This window comes from Serinus canaria, chromosome 2 (genome assembly GCF_022539315.1).
Source record: "Serinus canaria isolate serCan28SL12 chromosome 2, serCan2020, whole genome shotgun sequence".
NCBI lineage: Eukaryota > Metazoa > Chordata > Aves > Passeriformes > Fringillidae > Serinus > Serinus canaria.
In genome coordinates, this window is record NC_066315.1 from 17,014,677 (window position 1) to 17,034,131 (window position 19,455).

The following is a 19,455-nucleotide window of genomic DNA, read 5'->3' on the forward strand; positions in this document are numbered from 1 at the left end:
TGCTCTGGAAATTCAAATATCACCCCCATTCAATTCTGGGGGACTATTTGGCCTCTGATTTCAACAGTGATGCAACCTATAGCTGAATGGGAGCTATAGTCAAATCTAAGCCCAGTGTGAGCAGATCATCTAGTTTGGCCATTATTTAAAGACACATGTTTTCAGGTTTGCAGGCTGGTTTTTTTTGGGTTTTTTTTTTTTTTTTTTTTACTTCATTTGTCACAAGCTGAATGCACTTAGCATTGTAATTTCACTTTAAAACAACAGATTTGCATAATTACATAATTTTTGTACTTTCCATATGTCTAGACAAATTATCCTCTTCAACTGCACATCAATTTGCTTACTACTTTCTACTCTATATATTCCCTATTTGTTTCAACTGTCCTTCCTGTCTGCAAGAAACCTTCCAGAGGGAAAAAAGATCTCCTTAGTCCCAGCTATGGTAGATGAAGAATAAAAATCAACAAACTCCTCTAACAGTCAGTCCATGTCTTTTGCTGTTGGGTGCTTACACCAGTAAGGAAGACACAAGACATCAATTTAGGTAGGCTTCACCTAAGATGATGTGTAGAACATACCTACAGGAACCTAAGTTAGATGCTATAATTCCATTTCAGTCAAAGAAATAAAAATTTGATTCACCTCACCTGGTTAGCATTTGTCTGCAAAAGACAGTTTAGTCTCCAGACACTGATGATTCTACTGGCTAAGCTTCCATTGCCTACAACAGGAGCCCTGTTGCACTGCTTCAGATGTAGGGTAAATTAATTCTATCTACTTAAATGCTGGAAATAAAGAGTTTTTGCTTGGCAACTGACAAAATTACTATCAGCTCCATACTACAGACAGGAAAACTGCAAGCCAGCCACATCTCATCACCCCAAAGCTGTCAGGTGACTTGGACATTGTGTCATGATGCACAAACAAGGCAAGCACCATGCAATGACCTTGCCAAGCAAACTTTGAATCCAGCAAACAAACCCTAAATTAATGTAAATGTAGGAATAAATGGTTATGTAAAGCATTTGGAGGCAAGGAGTGTTGATCAATTTAGGTAATATATCTCCTGGGCATAATTCAAAGTGCATACATCAATCTTAGGGCTGTTCATGGAAGAAATTGATCTGGTTTTGAGGCCACTTTTTACTGTTTACTCTCTGAAAGATTGAGTAACTGCTTCTTGTGTTTCTAAAAACACTTTTTTTCTTCAGTGACTGTTATCCAGTGACAACTTTCCCAGCAAAGCAAGACAGCTTGGAGAGACATTTGATGCCTCTTGACTCCTTGACCTTTGTAAAACTTCTACACGTAGTAGAGAAGCAGTACTGTGTGGTATCAGTACCTGATCTCCTGCTATTGATAAATGCATATTGGGTGTCCACACTGACATTTCATCTGTGGATTATTAGTCAGCTGATCTTGACATTTTTGACTTGCTGCAGACTGAACTGGCCAGCCCGGCTCACAGGAGGCTCCAGCTCTTTGCTCTCTGAATGTTCTCAGAGGGCACAGATGCAAGAGATCTACTTCAGTGCTAGGTTCCACCTTTGTTTCCATTCATTCCCTGCCATGCCCCACAACAGGGAAAGTCACACTGCATGCTGAGGCTTACAGTTCTAAGGTAACTCCACTGGAGGAGGGGATTTTTAAGAAGCAGCTTAAAGAATCAGTGAGGGCTGTAAGCATTCAATCTACTCTCATGCATAGGGGCTACGCACTAGATTGCAATCCTTCAGAATTTAAACAGGATATAAGTACACAACCCCAACCTTTTTAAAAGCCAATCTTTAATTAAAGAAAGAGGGTATGAAAAGAACAAGGAAACAAAACACTAAATTTAATTACTGTCATCAATTTTAAAAGCTCTGATGTTTTGAAAACAAATGATAGCTAAAGATTTTTGTGGAAATTGTCGTCCAACAGACAATATTTTTGTAGGGGCATTACAACAATGAAAGAAGATTAATACTTGTAGGGGGAATTGTCAAATTGTATTTGGACTTTGTGCTACCAGAAGTAATGAACTGACATTAGCAATCCATGAACTGAATTATACCCAGCCAATTTTGTGGCTCCTAGAAGAGAGGCACTGCAAATGATGAGGGTAATTTTTCAGTGACTAAACACTAGATCAATATATTAGCAAATAACTTGGTTTTCAAAGCTAAAGCATCACTTAATTTTCCTATTTTAACACAGTAAAACTTTATGAAGCCATAAAAACCAATAAAATGTGATCTCACTCACTCCGTATTTCTCAGAACTTCTAACAGAAAAGTGGCAACTCAAACTTAATTTAGCTGCTGTATCAATGAGCTTTGTTAGGGCTTGAAATTAAAGTGAAACAGTAACTTGATAGCAAGATAAAGAAGGCATTGCAGACAACAAGCAAAAAGGCATTGCAGACAACAAGCAAACTTGCTAGCACTTAGCATTGGCCGAAGAAGTTACGGGGTGCGAGTGTACAGTGGGCACGGCAGGACAGCACACGTGTCCTGCCGAGGCCACGGTCACGGCACAGCCCCGCGTGTCCCTGGGGCGGGCAGCGCTGTGCCGCTCCGGGAGCGCCCGGCTGCCTCACCTCCCTCCCGACTGCTCCGCACGCGTTTCTTATCCAGAAACTCACTCACAAGGGAAAAAAAAACAAAGAAAAAAAAACCAAACAAAAACCAAACAGAAAACGGAGGGGGAAAAAAAGCGGGGGGGGGGGGTTGGGGAGAGAAAAAGTGTAAAGAAACATGATTCATCTGAACGAGAGACCGCAAGAGCCAACCCGCACATGCCCCGGTGCCGGGAGCTCGCGGCTCCGACCACCTCCCGCCTGTCCCGCCGCTGCCGGGCGGGCAAGTCCCGTCACCCCCGGGGCTGCGGCGGGAGGCTCCGGCCCGGCCCGGCCCGCGCCACCCCCCGGGGGCCGGGCCACCACCCCGCGGGGGCCGCCCCGAAGCCCCTCGGTGAGGCGTGGCCGCAGGGCAGCGCAGCTCCGCGGGAGCCCCCTCTCAGGCACCGGCTCTGGGGCTCGCCCGGGTACCCTGCCCGTCGCTCCCGCTCGGGGATTACCCGCAGCGAAACCTCCGGTCCCCGCAGAGCCAGCCCGCCGAGGGGGCAGGGGCCGCGCCACCTCCGGCCGCCGTGCCTCGGCTTCGCCCTCCTCCTCCTCCTGCGGACGGCCCCGGCCCGGCTGCGGTCCCGCCTCGGGGTCAGCGGCGGATGAGCGCTTGGCCCCGCTAATCCCCCGCAGGCGCCAGCAAAGCCGGCAGGGCTCGGCCCGCCCCGGGCAGGGCGCGGCGGGGGCGCCGGGGCGGCCCAGGCTCCCTCCCGGCGGTACAGCGGCCGCCGCTGGGGATCCCGGGCCGGCCGCCTCCAGAGCGGGCCACAGCCTCGCACCCCGATCCGCCCCGCGGGGATTACACAGCGCTGGGCGGCCGCCGAGCCCCAGAGAGGCTGCTGGCCTGGCAAGGGAGAGCTGGGCTCGTGCCCTTGGGGCTGCCCATGGCTGCGCTACCCTGAGGAAACCTAATGGACCTACCTGGCCCTCTAAAAATAATTCACATCTGCTGCACGCCCCGAGCTCACTTGTTGTGGAGAGGTGACCTGACCGCAACAGCACAATATTAATGTAATATCGTAATATCAGGGTGAGTTTGCATGACAAAGTACTCAAAAGTTGGAAATTGATGAATTTTAGAAGTACTGCTGCTATATGGTACATGAAGCAGGCTTTAATTATGCTGGTTAGGTTTTCTATGCAAGATCCCTGACAAATTCACTGCCAAGAAGCAGCAAAACTCTGTCAGCACTGGGGACCATGTACCTCCATCAGAGACTGTTTCTGTTGAGTTGAATTTGTCTCCTTTCATTTTTCTGATAATATTTGAGCCTGGGTTTTGTTTTCAGACAGGTCTGACATGAGGGGAAGTGTTTCAGAGCTATCTATGTTCTACATCCTTCTCAAAATCGGAGTAGATGCCAGGTAGTTCATGGATGGCCTCTCCGTGTGAATATATCTCTAATAGGTATGGCTGCTTATCCCATCGTAGCCATCAAAATAATCACACGGACAAGGAAGCTTCAAACCTTCCTAAGTTCTTCCCTGTGGGAAAATCATCAACAGAAACTTCTGAAACCCCAAAACTAAACAGCCATGAGCCAGACATAAATAAGGACATGAGGCAACTTTGATTTCCTTCATCCAAGTACTACTTATACTACTACTATACTACTACTACTATACTTCATTGTATAAATGCTGTTGACAATTTTGGACTGTGCACTGCATTACACATGTAGAAATTTATGAGGGATAGTTTAGACTTTGTTAACTCCTTTTGTTGCTGGCTGCTCTGTCCCTTCATAATGGTCCCTCTTTCCCTGGTTGAGACCCTATAAAAATGAGCTTCCTAGTTTTGTGATCCCATTTCACTAATTATAGGTGGAAGCACTAGCATAGTAGGGCCTCAGCTGTAAAAATATCCATATATTTTAAGCTCAAATCACTACAGGAGCAACACTCAGTGAAAGCTTCCCCATCCCTGAGCAAAGTTCTCATTGCTTTCAGTTGTGCTTGGGAGTGCCTGGCACCCCCGTGCCTTTTGGCTGCGTGTCTAGTGGATGGCAAGTCCATGCATGACAGTCTAATCCTCTGATCATGCAGAAGCTTGGCCAGAGTGTGCCATCAGAAAAAGGCTAGAAGCCTCTCAGTGGAAATTCAGGCGCAAAAAAGAGTGATGGGTACTCATAGCTCTTCTAGAAAGAGCTTGCATGCATCCAAGATCTGGAACAAGGAGCTGAGAGGTGTTTAGACACAATCATGGGAACCAGAAAAGACAGTAACATCAGTGATTAGCTGAAATGTTCCTGTCTATTTCTAGCAGCGCTGTCTTAAAGCCACTGCTGCCCCCCTCATCTAACTCTCGCTGTGTGCCGACATTACCATCCCTTCGTTCTGAAGACCTAAAATTCTCTATTAACCCCTCCTCTGTCAAAGGGACCTCAAAGGCAAAACCCCATGATAGGGCTCAGATAAACCACTTGAAGCATTGAACACATTATGTCTTTGGCATGAATTAATTTTTCAGGTGAACTGTGAAACTCCAAAAACTCATATCTGGATCTTTTAAATAATCCTGAACGATGTATAAGTAATGGCAGCCTGTTGCTGCAGAAAGGGTCCTGTAAACCAGTTAAAGTTTAAAGACCAGTGTCCAAGGCCTGTAGAGCTAGGCACTGTTGAAACAAACAGGGAATTTATGCCTTTAGGGAATCTGTGTGAAATGGACACTGATGTTGCTGGAAAATTTAGTCATTAAATGATTACGTTACAGTCAGTATCATGCAGCCCTACCACATTCCTCCTTTGCCTTTATTTTCACTCCTTCATGTTCTTTTTCCATCTCAACCTGCCTTGACTGTTGCCCCTCATTTTTCCAAAAAAATTACTGCTTTGCTTTTATCTAGAATACATTTCAGATGAGATTTCAAGGTTCTAGAGTAAATATGGGTATATGCTTTCTCTGCCCCAAAATAAATTTGAAAAAATTAAGGACAAATATTATGTATTGACAATATCCAGATATATATATTAAAAGATAAATGAAGTGTGATCATCTCCAGCTGTACCTGGCATGAGGTTAAGTTTGCTTGATGCCACCAGACAGCATCTATACTACACTCTCTTTTTAACAGATTGTGATTAGATTAGTTTCAGACTTTATCCCTTCTTTTCAACATGGTTTTTACCTTCATTAGAAGCATTGTGTGTGCAAGTCTAAGAACTGTTTTTAAATTATTATGTGACAAATATGAAAGCAGTATGAACAGTCGACCTTTCAAAGCATCTTCAACATTAGATCACATTAGGGAGTTGCTTTTATAATGTCTTACTCTTCATTATTAAAAGGTAATGGACCCAAAATATACATAAGTATAATAGACCTCTTTTAGTCCAGAACTGATACATTCAGACTTCTAGATTCTTAAAAGCTTCTAATAACAAAAAGGGGTGGGGGAGTGGGAAAGATGCCTCTGTGATTAAGGCATCAAATTAATGCTATAATTTACTTGAAATAATATTTTATATATTATGAAAGACCATGCTACATCCAAATAAATTCAGACTGCGGATAGACAGGACATGGTGGACCCTCCCTACAAAAGGAGGTCCGTGACTGCTAGGCTCCAAATCCTGGGCAGAATTCCCCATAGAGAGTTTTTGGGACCTAAGACATATGTTTCTGATTTAATCTCTTTTTCTCTTTATAATTGATCTTTTAATAGTATTCTACTCAAGAGGAGTTGTTTTGATGGCTAATGAGGTACATTTGCAAATAGCAAGTGATACACAAAAAGATCAGGAGGTATATAAATGATAACATAAGAAAATAAACAAGCATTCTTTACTAGCAGAAGACCACCACTATAAGAATAAAAGAACTTACCTCTCTGGGGAAGTGCTTTTTGACCTCTCTGGCTGCTTAACCAAGCACAGCCTGTAGCAAATATAAGGAACTCCTCCCCTTCGGTGTTTATTACAGAGAAGCAGTACTTCCTGCAACACCTGAATAAATATCCTCTAGGAAAACCACCACAGAGTTTTTCTACATCTAGCTCAGTTTTCTTTTGATCATAAATGCCATCTACCGTAATGAATTAGCAAGGATGTCCAGAATCGTAAATTATTTTTTTGAATGCATAGTTTTCTCTAAAGCAACCGTGAACTTTGCCAGATATTTCTTTAGTTGATCAAAAGAGCTCTGTAACCCCTTTTGAATGTCTTAGATGTGTGATCCTTGTAATCACATTTAAGGGGCTGGTTAGCTCAGGAGATTGTTAATAGGATACAAAACCTTTAACATCCAACCCAGATCATTGCAGATGAAAAGCTGTGTCTGTTCAACAGCTTTTTCATGTCCCATGACCTAACTTAGTTCCTATAGGAGAAAGATGTGTATTCCTTCAAATTTACAGAATGTGCTTTTCAGACTTTTTTTAAACTGCACATATAATACAGAACATTTGACAAAAAGGAAAATAATTTAAAAGCTCAGTGGTAACTAATGAATCCAATTAAATCTGCAATCAAAAGACTTTTGGAATTTCCCACTCCAAAACTGTCTCCACAGTCTCAACAAGCCCATAAGCACAGACATTTCAAGAAAGTAAGAGTGGTTTAGGAAGATGACAGTTCTTCATTAAAATGTGCCTCTCTAGGTCCCTGTCATTAGACCCAGGAGCTGCACATCTAGCACAGAAGTATTGCCTTTGAATGGTGATAGCCTAAGTCATGCTTATTGATTCATACCTAGTAGGGAAAAAAAGGTTACAAGTAAAATGTGCAAGGTATTGTACTGAAATTTCACAGCTCTTTCTGTTTCACTGGGTTTGAGGTAGCAAAGTTTTAGGGTTTTACAGGTGTTGTTTTCCATCTAAGAAAGTCCTAAGTTAGACACAGTTTGAACTCATGTCTCAAGTTCCCTTTTTAAAAAGTGCTCTTAATTTTTTCAAACAAAATACTGGGAAAAGATGCATTGGAAAATTTGAGATATAAACCCTTCTACAGTTCTAAAAAATTGCAGTTAGAATTTAGTGATAACTGCAGAGAACTAGTGATAACTGCAGAGAACTATGCTGCAAAATGTGTCCTGGCCTTTACTGACTTAGTACCCTTATCCTTTTCTTGGAACACACTGATCACTAAAATAACATTAAAGGATTTTGCTTATGTGCAGTGATGTCAACCAGTAAGAAGCTGTTGGGACATCTGAGGATTGCTGCTTTCTGCATACCTGGAGGTAATAGAAAGTGCCAATCTTGAAAATGTGCAGGTAAAGATCTGGGGTTGTGGCACTGCCATTTCCTAGTGTGCACAACATATCCCTCAGTCATGAAGCTGTCTTAAAAATTGTGGGATTAAAAATCTAAACAAAGCGATAAACAAGACCAGTCACATGATAATATTAATCACATGGGTCATCTTGTTGGTCATCTTGTTAATACAGCAGTTCCCAAACTAACTGCTTAGATATTTCAGGTTTGGTACTTTATACTTTTTGCAACATTTTTTTGAATCAGTTGTACGGAGGGTCTCACTTGTATCCTGGAGTAGCAGTGCCTGTCTTATGAGGTGTTATGGTCATTTCTTCACAGTTATCATTATTCCTAGCCCTTGAAAGTTTAGGTGATCAGAAGTCTGACATTAAGTAAAAAACCTATTAAACAAATACCACTGTGGGCACTAATAGACACAAGTGTACTTGGTATGTAAATAGGACTGTGAACTAGTGAAGTATAAGGAGCATCTGGGTATTGATAACTGAAGCAGTTAAATTGATTTTCATATGTGCATCTAATTAGCACCTAGCATTCAGTCTCTTCAATTCATTGCATTCCAGGTCCTGCTATATAACCATTTTTAAATGGAGCAAATAGAGTTCTTTCCATATCAGGTGATAAAAGAAGGCTCAGTATTGAACAAGTGTATTTTTTCTTCTGCCTCTGACAGGGTCACAGTGCACAAATGGAAGTGTTAGCCAGCAATGATAGATGTCATTTTGTACAAATGAGATGGAGAGACAATTTTGCTTGTTCGGTATTTAGAGCACATACATTTCTGTACAGGCACTGAAGGCATTATGGTTTATCTAACACCAACTTCTGTCAAGACTGTATCAGTTCCAATAGTCCTGGCAAGAGTCACAAGGCACCAGATCCTTAATCTGTGGATTAACTGGATGTTGAGGTTACCATTTGGAAAAATTATACTACTAATCCTCATAATATGTAAGAAACTGAAAAATGTAATTTAGGTATTCAGCAACAAGATGGAAAAGAATGGTAATGGTAACCTAAGCAATTTCATAAGCTTTATTTGGCTATACCTTCTTTTAAATAGCTTTTTTTTTAAAGCAACTACCTTGATTTTGAATGGAAATTACTTGTGTGGTTTGAAAATTTGAGTCTCAAAATACTATTCTTGGACAATTTGAAATTTGGAATATCGTATAATGTCCAGAATACTTCCAATGGATAAACAGAATCTGCCCAACATCCTTTGTTTTACACATTTTCCCCCCTGTTTCAGACATACCAGTAGCTTGCTGTCAGTCTATTCCTTCTCTTGGAGCTAGAGGTAACAATCACATTACCAGACTTCACACGCTTCACAAATGCATGCTTCATTATACCCAAACAGTTACAAAAAAAAAAAAAAAAAACCTAGAAAAGTCTTTTTCTTTCAAGCAAAAGAAGAGACAGACACAAAAAGAGAATGACAACATAATCTGAGGATAACCTGGAAAGCTTGTTCTGGAGTTTTTCTCCATTATTCTACCCATATTATTTTGAGTTCCTCAGCCTCCTAATCTAGAGGCACTCCACAAATGAGTTTTATAAACAGTTTCCTATTTGTGAGCCGTCATTAATCTCTGAAGATGTTCCAAAGATAGCCCTTGGAGGATTTGGATTTGTCTTTTTCTTTTTAATCCAGTTAGAGAGTATAGCAAACAGTGACACAAACAGGATTACATTTGGAAGGGTTCTGTGCCTGGTTATGTCAGTGGCACACAGACACAGACACGCTGAGTTCTGCTTTCCTGCTCTGCAGTTTGCTGTCTTTCCAGCTGCTCCTCCTCTTCTTTTCTGGTTGATTGTAAACACATTCGAAAAAAAAAAAAAAGTTTACTTTTTAAAAAAAATCAGATTAAAAAGATAAAAAGGAGGGAAGCTGTGTGCCATCCTGATTTTAAACTTATCTTTGTTACCACATTTGTGTCCCAGTGCTCTCCTGAATGATGAGACAGCCTTGTAATCCTGTCTGGTAGCAGGAGCAGAACCTAAGGTCCTGTGCTCCTACAGAGTACTTCCAACATTCCTGTGGTGACGGTTTTTAGAAGCAAATTGTCATTAGGATTTTGTAGGTAACAAGCACTTTCTGGGAAAAAAACCATGGATTTTTAAACACTGAGGGTGACTTAAAACACTGAAATAAAAAAGTACCAGTATATTGTCCACTTCAGATTACCTTCAAATCAAGGCAAAGAATTTAAAACAATGAAAAGCTGTTAAAGCATCAATAATTCTGTGTTCCTGAAAGTAATAATTGCATATTGATTATGGCAGCTGGGGTGCTAAATCTTCCAATTGCTCTATCTATGATCATCTCTCTCCATTATTTGTAACTCCCTCAATTTCTGCCATTAGCTGCAAACTGTATCAGAAAATAATTCTGCTTCCTAGCTATTGTCAGGAATAAAATTCTTTAGGAAACAGAGTGATGCAGACTTGCATTAAAAACATGCCTGGTTTTGAATGGTTTTTAATCTCTTAAGATTTTGAAACCTACATGTAGCCAGATTCAAGTCTGTCAAATGGTGATGAACTCTTTATAGACTTTTAGGACTAATAGAAGATATTTAGAGTGACTAGCTTTGATATTTCATGTAAGTTGTTATAGGTAGCAAGGGTTCACATCTAAGAAGATACCTGATAATATATTCTGTCAAAAACACTCATAAGATAATCAAGATAAACTTAATAACCTCTAGTGTTTTTCTGACTAGAAGCTTAGTTTTTAAATATACCTTATCTGTACTATGTTATGGTTTGCATTAAAATCACAGAATGCATTTTATAGAAAGTTTATGTAACATTAGGTGGTATTGATTTTGCTGCTGTACACTTATGCCTCAGATGGTATCTGACATGATTCCATATGAATTGTAAGTCACAACAACATGGCAGTGTAAATCGTCCAGATTAGCTCTGAAGGTTTCAATAAACAAGATCCAAACTTAAAGAAAAAGCCAATATTCAAAACCTCAAGCCAACAGTCAGTAAAAGTCAAGTAAAAATTTTTCTTCTTCACATTTTCTAGATAGGAAAGAAGACTGTACTCTGTGTGTTTGTTAAATAATACACCTTTGCAAAGCTGAGGTAAACTTATCTGGCTGTTCTTTAAAACATTTAAGTTGCAATTAGTATAATGGTCCAGCAGTTTCTGTGTCTAGCTGCCTTCCAGTGCCAGAGTTAGATCTTCAGTTTGCCTTTTAAAATGTCTTTTTAAAAGGGATTGTTAAGGAAACCTGAAAAGGAGCTGTAATGGATCTAACCCTGTGGAAGTTTTCAGCCCTGAAAGTGAAAATGGTCTTTATGAAAGTGCTGTAAGGCCCAGGCTGAGTGGCATTAACTCTGTTCCTCAAACTCAGCAGCCTTTGCAACTGCTAATGCTGAAAGGTCTCAGAGGAATGGATCATGCAAAGTTAAATTTAATTTCAATCCACCCTAAATTATGAGCATTATGCACCAAACCCATCAGGTGATGGGCTTTCACTGACAGAGTCCTGTGTGAACTGGACTTTGAACTGGTTTTCACACCATAGCACAGTGTCTCAAGGGGTGAGAGAGTGGGGCTGAAAGTGTGTTGCTGGGAGTAGAGGTAGGGCTGTTTCACCCCCCATTACAAAGTAGCACTGAGAAGAAGAGCTGTTTGTAAGATATGATCTGGCCTCACACGCAGGCAGTCTGAAGCACAGCCTGTTCTTGACTCTGTGACCATAGTAATATTCTCTTCATCTAAGCTCTATATTTAATATTATATTCATCATATATAAGAAAGATATTTAATAATTTATAATACCTAATGCTCTTTTCACCTTCTTGACCTGTCCTTACACAACTGGGAATCCACAAACACACTATTTGGGAAGACCAGACCACAAATTCTTATTCCAGAAGTCAAGCCAGTCCCAAATGAAGAATTAGGATGAGGCATTTCATATGGGGTTATCTTATCCCATCTCTGCCTGTTTCAGTGCTTCATGCACCTTTCTTTGATGGAGCTGAAATTGCTCACTGTTGGAGGTCCAACCCTAGACTGGGTAGCCCACAGGTTTGGTTCAAAGCAGTGAAAATGTGGTTTTCCTGCTGCAGCCTCTTGGCCTCAGGATTAGGATGTTTTCCTACCCTGTTGTTGCCTGGCACAATTTCCTGTGGAACATCCTCAGAACCAGCCAAGACTGTTTGCTTTATCCCTTTTAGCTAAGACATACTAGTTAGTCATTGTTTTCACACACAATTGAGGCAACAATGTGATTTTTGACTTTTGATAAGTCATAGAGAGGTCAGGGCTGCTGTGTGCGCTGCCATCCACAATCAGCCTGTCTAGAGCAGAAAGGCTGTTCTCGGAGATGGTTTTGTGTCCTGAGGTTCTGACTTTGATTGTGGCAGCTGCCTTGCTTAGCAGGCCCGGCAGGGCATAGAGGGAAAGCAAACCGGAGCAGCAGGGGAGACTGGTGCTCACCGCCGAGCACAGCAAAGAGCAGGGCCACCCACTGCTCCCCTGCTGCTGTCTGACAATTGAGCTCGGATTTCTACCTTCAGGCCTGCTTGAATCCAAAGAAAAGAGCCATGTGTAGCAGCAAATTACATACAAACTTTCTGCAAATACAAACAATTATTTTTGTCTTGGTTTGGTTTGGGGTTCTCTGTTAAAAACAGACTCCGTCTTAGGAGAAATTCCAGATCTCACCTAGGAGTGCTTAGCATGCATTTCCCGTGCAATGCAAACCTCCTGCCTGCTCTCTTTGGGGAGTACTGGAAGGACAGTGAGCCTGACTCTATGCTCCCTAGGCCTGTCTGACTCGAGAAGAAACTCCTAAATTTGTTATGTGAAAGCTATGTCCTCTCGTTCAGTGTTCAGAATGCAGCTGCATGAAGTATCAAATAGCGAATTACTATGATTGTGTGAGGGAGTTTGCTATGGCACTTTTTTCTGATTGAGGGAGCACGTGTGTGTTTCTGATTATCAGATGCACCTATTATGGTTTGCACTCCTAACCCCAATGTCATTCAAGGTAACAGTAAAACTTGTGTTGGTTTTGAATAGCCTGGGGACTGACACTTGACAAGCAATAGTTTTAAAAGAAAATTACTTAATTCCCTTAGTGCCTTTCTAGATGTAAGATAACAATAAGGAGCAATGCTTTACACTTTCTGGTACTGTTTATTCCTAGGATTTATTAATATGCTGCAGTCCACATCATCAGCCCATTGCCAAAGGTGTTGCAGTAGGCAGTAAAGATCTCCGTGCTCACAGGCAGCAGGCAAGATTTTGCTTTTGAAATCTGATAAAGACCCACTGCACACAAAGCATCAGAGGATCTCAGATGGCTGTCTCAGAAGGAGCAAGGCTCAGGATATGATGTGTTTTGCACCTGTTATGCAACAGAGAACAATTTGCCAATTAATTCAGGTAGAAGAGATAACATGTCTTGGATTTCCTGCTCTTAATTTATTGAACAGCTAAGCCCTTGGGACTAATAAAAAGTATTTCGTCCGCCTGCAGGAGGTTTACAGTTTCTGATAAAATAGAAAAATACCAGCTCTCAGAATGGCAAAGTATCATTAACTGATGCAGACTTTGCATTAAGAGCATTTGTGGTGGACTAATTAAATAAATGTTCTAACTTACATTCAATTGTACTCCCTGATGGGCAAAATTATAAACAACAAGGTACGTGGGTGAGCATTTCCTCATTTTCTTACCACTGTTTCTTGACCAGCCATGAGAAAACAAGGTAGGAAATAGCCTTTCCATCTTCCACTTTTTTTCTGGCACATAGGTGATGGGAGACTTTAATTTTGTAGGCATTTGTTACATAGAATTTCATCCTAGGACCTAGGTGACAAGCTCAAGTATCTTAGGTACTAAACCATGACTGAGGGAATATGAATACAGAGGACTCTATGTCTTTACTTAGGAAATAACTGGAAATAACTCATAAAAGATTAATTCACTTGTTAGTTTCTTCTTCTCTGCAGCTTCATTATACAAATTGGAAGAACAGGTAATACAATAGAAAGTCTTCTGGCTTGACAACAAATTCCCAGAATCTTCTCACTTTCAAACTAATAAATAAATCAAATGTTCCTTATTCATGAAGATGGCAGTACCATCTTACAATGCTTGCTGTGATGCCAAGTGCAGTTTAACTAAAACACAGGGCCTTTTTCTTTTTCACTTGGGATAGAGGGCTTATTGAGGTCACCAGCTGCTCTAAAAGTGATAACATTTTTCTGCAAAAAGGCCCTTTAAAACAAAAAATCAATGTTGAGTAATTATTCTTCAAAGAATTGGGTTTTTGTAAACTAGTTCTTGTACCACATTTATTGAGCTTCTTCTGGAGGTCCTGTACCAAATCTCAGATGATTATGTATCTCCTGATTTGTGGTTGTCCTGCACAGTTTTGATAGGATTTATTTATCAAGGCACCAGTGGAGTTATGATCAGGTAGACCAATGTATGCCTCTTCTAGTAGATGCATTATCTCCTTTTCTCTCTTTTCAAAATCTCTGTCTCCAGTAGTTTTGAGGACACATCCTTAGTCTGTAAAGTTTGTTTCACAATGTTGTGAGGTTCAGTCTCAGTTTTATTATGAGATTCATGACTGAAAGCTTCAAACCAAACTGCAGACATGTCTCATTTTTTAGTTAAAATAGTTGTACTTTCTTCCAGAGACAGGAGGCTGTATCCACTGAGATGTGAGATGTCACACATGAGATTCATCTTACAGAAAACTGAGAACCAAACAAAACCTGTTTAGTTTGCAAAGTAGTTGAGCTTATAGTTTGTAAAAACCTGCTCTGTAGCGCCTTCTTCCAAGAAGCTGAAGATCCCAGACAACAAAAGCAAGGCATTTCTTGAGGAAATGAAAGGAGAGATGGATCACAAGGGAAGAGCTGGCAAGCCCCACTTGAAGAAGCTCTTCAGGCACTAAAATAAGATAACTATCATACATTTCTTGTCACTGCTACAGCTGCATGAAATTTACTTCTGTTTATAAATTTTAATATACAAGACTGTGTTGGTTTTGCATGGCATGGTTCTTGGTAGTGGGGGTGGGGGGAGCACAGAAGTTGCTTCATTTACCAAAAGTGTAGTCTGGCCCCACTAGAAGAAGTATGAACACTTATGAACTCTTTCCAAAAGATAGTTTCAAAATGACAGTTCATCTTTCACCTACATCAAGTTCATTTACTATAGTTTTCAAACCTGTAAAATATATTTTTCTTGTGATTTATTCTGAACTTTTTGTTTGGTTCCCCTAATTTGTCTTCTGGCCTGCGTTCAAGCAGCATCCATCATGCATTTCTTTGGCTAGACCTGAATCTTTCTGGCAAAGTAAAATCTCAGGACTCTGGGAATTTCGTGGTTTACTATAACTCTGTTATGGTAACATTCCATTCTGAAATCAAGAGCAGGGCGGCTTCTGGGGCTAAATTCATAGACTACCTTCTTGGTTTAAAACATCTAAAATTGAATTTCTAGATTTTGGCTACATAAATTTACCCATAAGCTCCAACCTGTCTTTCTGGATGTGATCTGATGCCCCACAGACAGTTTTTTTATTATTAAAAAATGAGTGGTCATGCACATGGATTCAATACCATGTCTGTGAGTTAGCTGTATCATTCTTGTTAGCCTAACTCTCCTTAGAAAGGTCTCAGCTGATCTCATGTGTATAGAAGAGACAGGCATTTGCAACTAGCTGGTGGCTGCTGTGGGGTGCTTTTTCTGTGGCTTTGATCTCCTCACCAGCATCTCAGACTGCTGGTAGGATCAGGGCCTCCACTTTAGGAAGGAGAGAGGAGACTGCTGCAAGGTGCTTCATCTGTCACTCTGGCTGGTGGTTCAGTAATTTATTTTCTTTCTCTTTAATCTATTTCCTATAGAAGGTCAAAAAACTTTACTTTCTCACTTCTGCCTTGGAGCTGCCCTCTGTCACTATGAGCTGCTAAGATAATTTCTCTAAAACTGCAGAAATGGGAAGAGGAGTTTGTAATCATCTCAGATCTATTTTGTCACATTAGCCTTGGGCTTATATTATCATTTGAGGCCAACCTCCCAATTTTTCCTGCTGCCCCAGTTTTGGCTCTCTGTCTTGAGTATGAAGTGAGCCAGGTAAGTCAAGAAACAGCAAAGCATTGGAGGATATAGCTGGTTGAAGCTCAGCCCATGTCTTGACAGGGCCCATCGCCATAACCATCTTTGACAAAGTCCTGTGAGATTCTCCACTCAACACTGGATTAAAAGGAAATAGCAACTTATCCACTTAAAAACATCAAAACAAAATTGATGGAAATGGTGATTTTCTAGGAGAAAAATGTTGTGCTTAGGAGTCCCAAGACAGTGCAGTTTTACAGCCAGAAACCTGACCTAGGGAATGAGTCTGGAACATTCATGGTGTGTGTTTGTCATCAAGTAAGAAATGTTATCAGCTGCCAGAGATTGAGATAGCCATTAATGAAATCCAAAGGAAATACAGAAGTCAAAGTGTATAAGGATTGTCCAAGCATACCTACATTTCTGTTTGTAGAACCAGAAACTTCTTTTAAGTGGAGACTAACTAATCACATGGGATTAGACAGTCACACACCACAGACTGTGGTGTGATGGAACTTGAGCTGCAGTGTGCTCATTCAGCATGACTTTCCAGATCACTGAAAAACACAGAACAGCCATGGTCATGGCTCCAGTTATTACTGCAATTTCCTTTGCTGCACCAGCTGACAACATATATCTACACCTGCCTGTGTGCAGCCACATAGGATGGCAGGAAGTCCAGAGCAAAGCAGTAAAGTGTATTTCACAGCAAAGGCAGCCCAACAGATATGAGATCCATGCACTGGGCAATGTGAGAAATATGCATGGCAACTTTTGATGGAAATCATCAGAGGCAAAGGGCAAACATCCACATGCTGGTTGGGTGAGAGACAAAAGGCCCTGGAGTAGTTAAAAGAGCCATGATATGTCAGGAAACTAAGAGAGCAAAAACTGCTATGAGACTGCCTAACAGACATCCTGCTGCCACCAAGAAAGAAAACTGGGCTGTGGAGACAAGATAGAGAACTGCACCAATGCTACAAACAGGAGAGAGTGCTGAGCCTGCAGGAAAAACAGAAAGCATCATTTGATTTCTATCAGGAAATGTTTCCATCTTTACAGGAGCAGTGCAGGCTCATCCAGCCAGCTGGGACTGTGAAATAGCCACCAGAGTAACAGGCTCTGTGAACAGAATGAGCTCTTTGGTCTTTCTCTTTTGTGAATAAAACAAGCATTTAAAATTGAACATGACACCCACTGTCAATACCTAATATGCTCAGTGTCCCCCCTTTTACAGTAGCTCAGCCCAGTATTTCCCCTTTATTCCATGTTGGATTCTTGGACAATTAAATTGATTTCAGGCAAATGACTTCTACTAAATTTTTAAAAATTGATTTTATTTGCTACGTTAAAGAGTTGCCAGGCTACTAATGAACATTCAGTGAAAATATAGGGCAGTCCCTCATTTACAAAGGATAAAACCCTCTACCTGTGGTGTCCATTCTCACATACCCACAGTTAACCAGCTGGCAAACAAAACTTAGGGCTTTATCAGCACTAGTGTGTACATTGTGCTGTCTCTGCAGGAAGGAGTCAAGTATTATTTAATTCAACATCCCAAGCATAACAAAAGAGGGTTTTGAAACCAAACTTTTTACTTAAATGTACAGATGTGTCCATATATTGCAGGTGGATAGGTGGTGGTTTGTAACTCAGGATGGCATTAACCAAAGCAGTACCTTCTGTCCAGGAGAAATCATATATAGTGAACTGTAGGAAGAAATATTCAAAAGCTATAGAGTACCTCAGAGTGCTTTGAGAAAGTCTCACCGGAACACCAAAGGACAGAAAAGCAAAGCATCAGCTTTTCATCAGTGAATTAATATGTTGTCAAAGGTCTGACCACTGCTAACATGTCTTTGCATGGAAGAGAAACCTCAGCACCTTTTATCTCACCCCATGAGCACTGACTCGTCTTTTCTGCCTACATTAAATATCTACTGAACTAATCTAAACCTTCTGTAAATGTCTCTCTTCCTTAAAAGAAAGGGGTTTTCTGTATTAGATCTGGCTGCATTTTATGAACCAAGATAAATGAGAGTTGTTAAGACATTCTTCAGGTTTTCAGGCTTGAAAAATCAAGCTAAGCACATAAGTAAGAAGTCTGCATTCAGCACACACAGCACCTCTGTCACTGGATCATAATTCCTCCACTCCGGGATTAAATTCCAATGGACCTTGTCCTACAAGTCTTACAGAAGGCAATTAATGAAGAGAGGCTATATGAAAAGATAAAATTTTGTATAAGAATGAAAGATCACGTACAGAGGAGCAACATGTCTCTTGATTCCTCTCATACTTGGCTTGTAATTGCTTGCTGAAGTGTTAGGAAGTGAAGAAATCCAGGTGGTCTGTTAGCTCTGCCTTTTCTCTAAGTGCTCAGATAAACTCTTCTTCAGTATGCTCCAACCCCTTTCTGAAATCAAAACTCTTAAGACTTTAAGCAACTTTGTAAGGTCATCAAAACTTTAACTACTGCTTGTAAAGAAAATACTAATTTTCCTATGTGCAAGAGATTTAGTGTTCCAAATTATACCTGCATATGTATATATAGATGTTTTCTGATACTGTATTGGATTTGTGTGGCTGAATTTTGGTAGCAGTGGGGGGAGAGGGGGACAGACTACAGAGGTGGCTTCTTTGAGAGTCTGCTAAAAGCTTCCTCCGTGTCGGACTGAGGCAATTCCAGCTGGCCCTGGAGCTGGCCAAGGCTGAGCCCATCAGTCATGGTGGCAATGCCTCTTTGATAACATGTTTAAGAAGAGAAAAAGTAGGTTTTGCACAGTTGCAATTGTAGCCAGAGAAGGGAGGAGTGAGAATATGGGACACAAATGATTTGGCAGACACCACGTCAGTGGAGAAGGAGGGGAAGGAAGTGCTCAGGCACCAGAGCTGAGCTTCCTCTATGACGCGTGATGAAGGACATGGTGAGGCACCTGGGCCCCTGCAGCCCATGGGCGAGCCCCATGCTGGAGCAGGTGGATGCCCAAAGGGCTGTGACCCTGTGGGAAGCCCATGGGGAGCAGGTTTGCTGGCAGCCCATGGGGGGCCCACACTGGAGCAGGTCAAGAAGAACTGCTGCATGTGGGAACGACTCATGTTAGGGAATTTCACGGAGGACTGTCCTGTGGTAAGCACCCCCTTCCCCATACAGGAGGAGGGCAAGAACTGCTCTCCCAGCTGAGAAAGTGGAGATGAAACCAATGTGATGAACTGACTGTAAACCCCATTCTGAGAATCAGGAATAAAAGTTAAGCCCAGGAAGGAGAGAGGCGGGGGGAGAAGAATTTGTTTTATTTTCATTATCCTACTCTGATTTTGATTAGCAATGAATTCAACTAACTTTCCCAGGTCAAGTCTTTTTGCTCATGATGGCCACTGGTGGGTGATCTCTTCCTGTTTTTACCTCAACTGATGAGTCTTTTGTTATATTTTCTCTCCCCTGTTAAGTTGTGGAGTGATAGAGTGGCTTTGGTGAGGCTCTGGCCTCCAGTCAGGGTCAAAGCACCACAGAT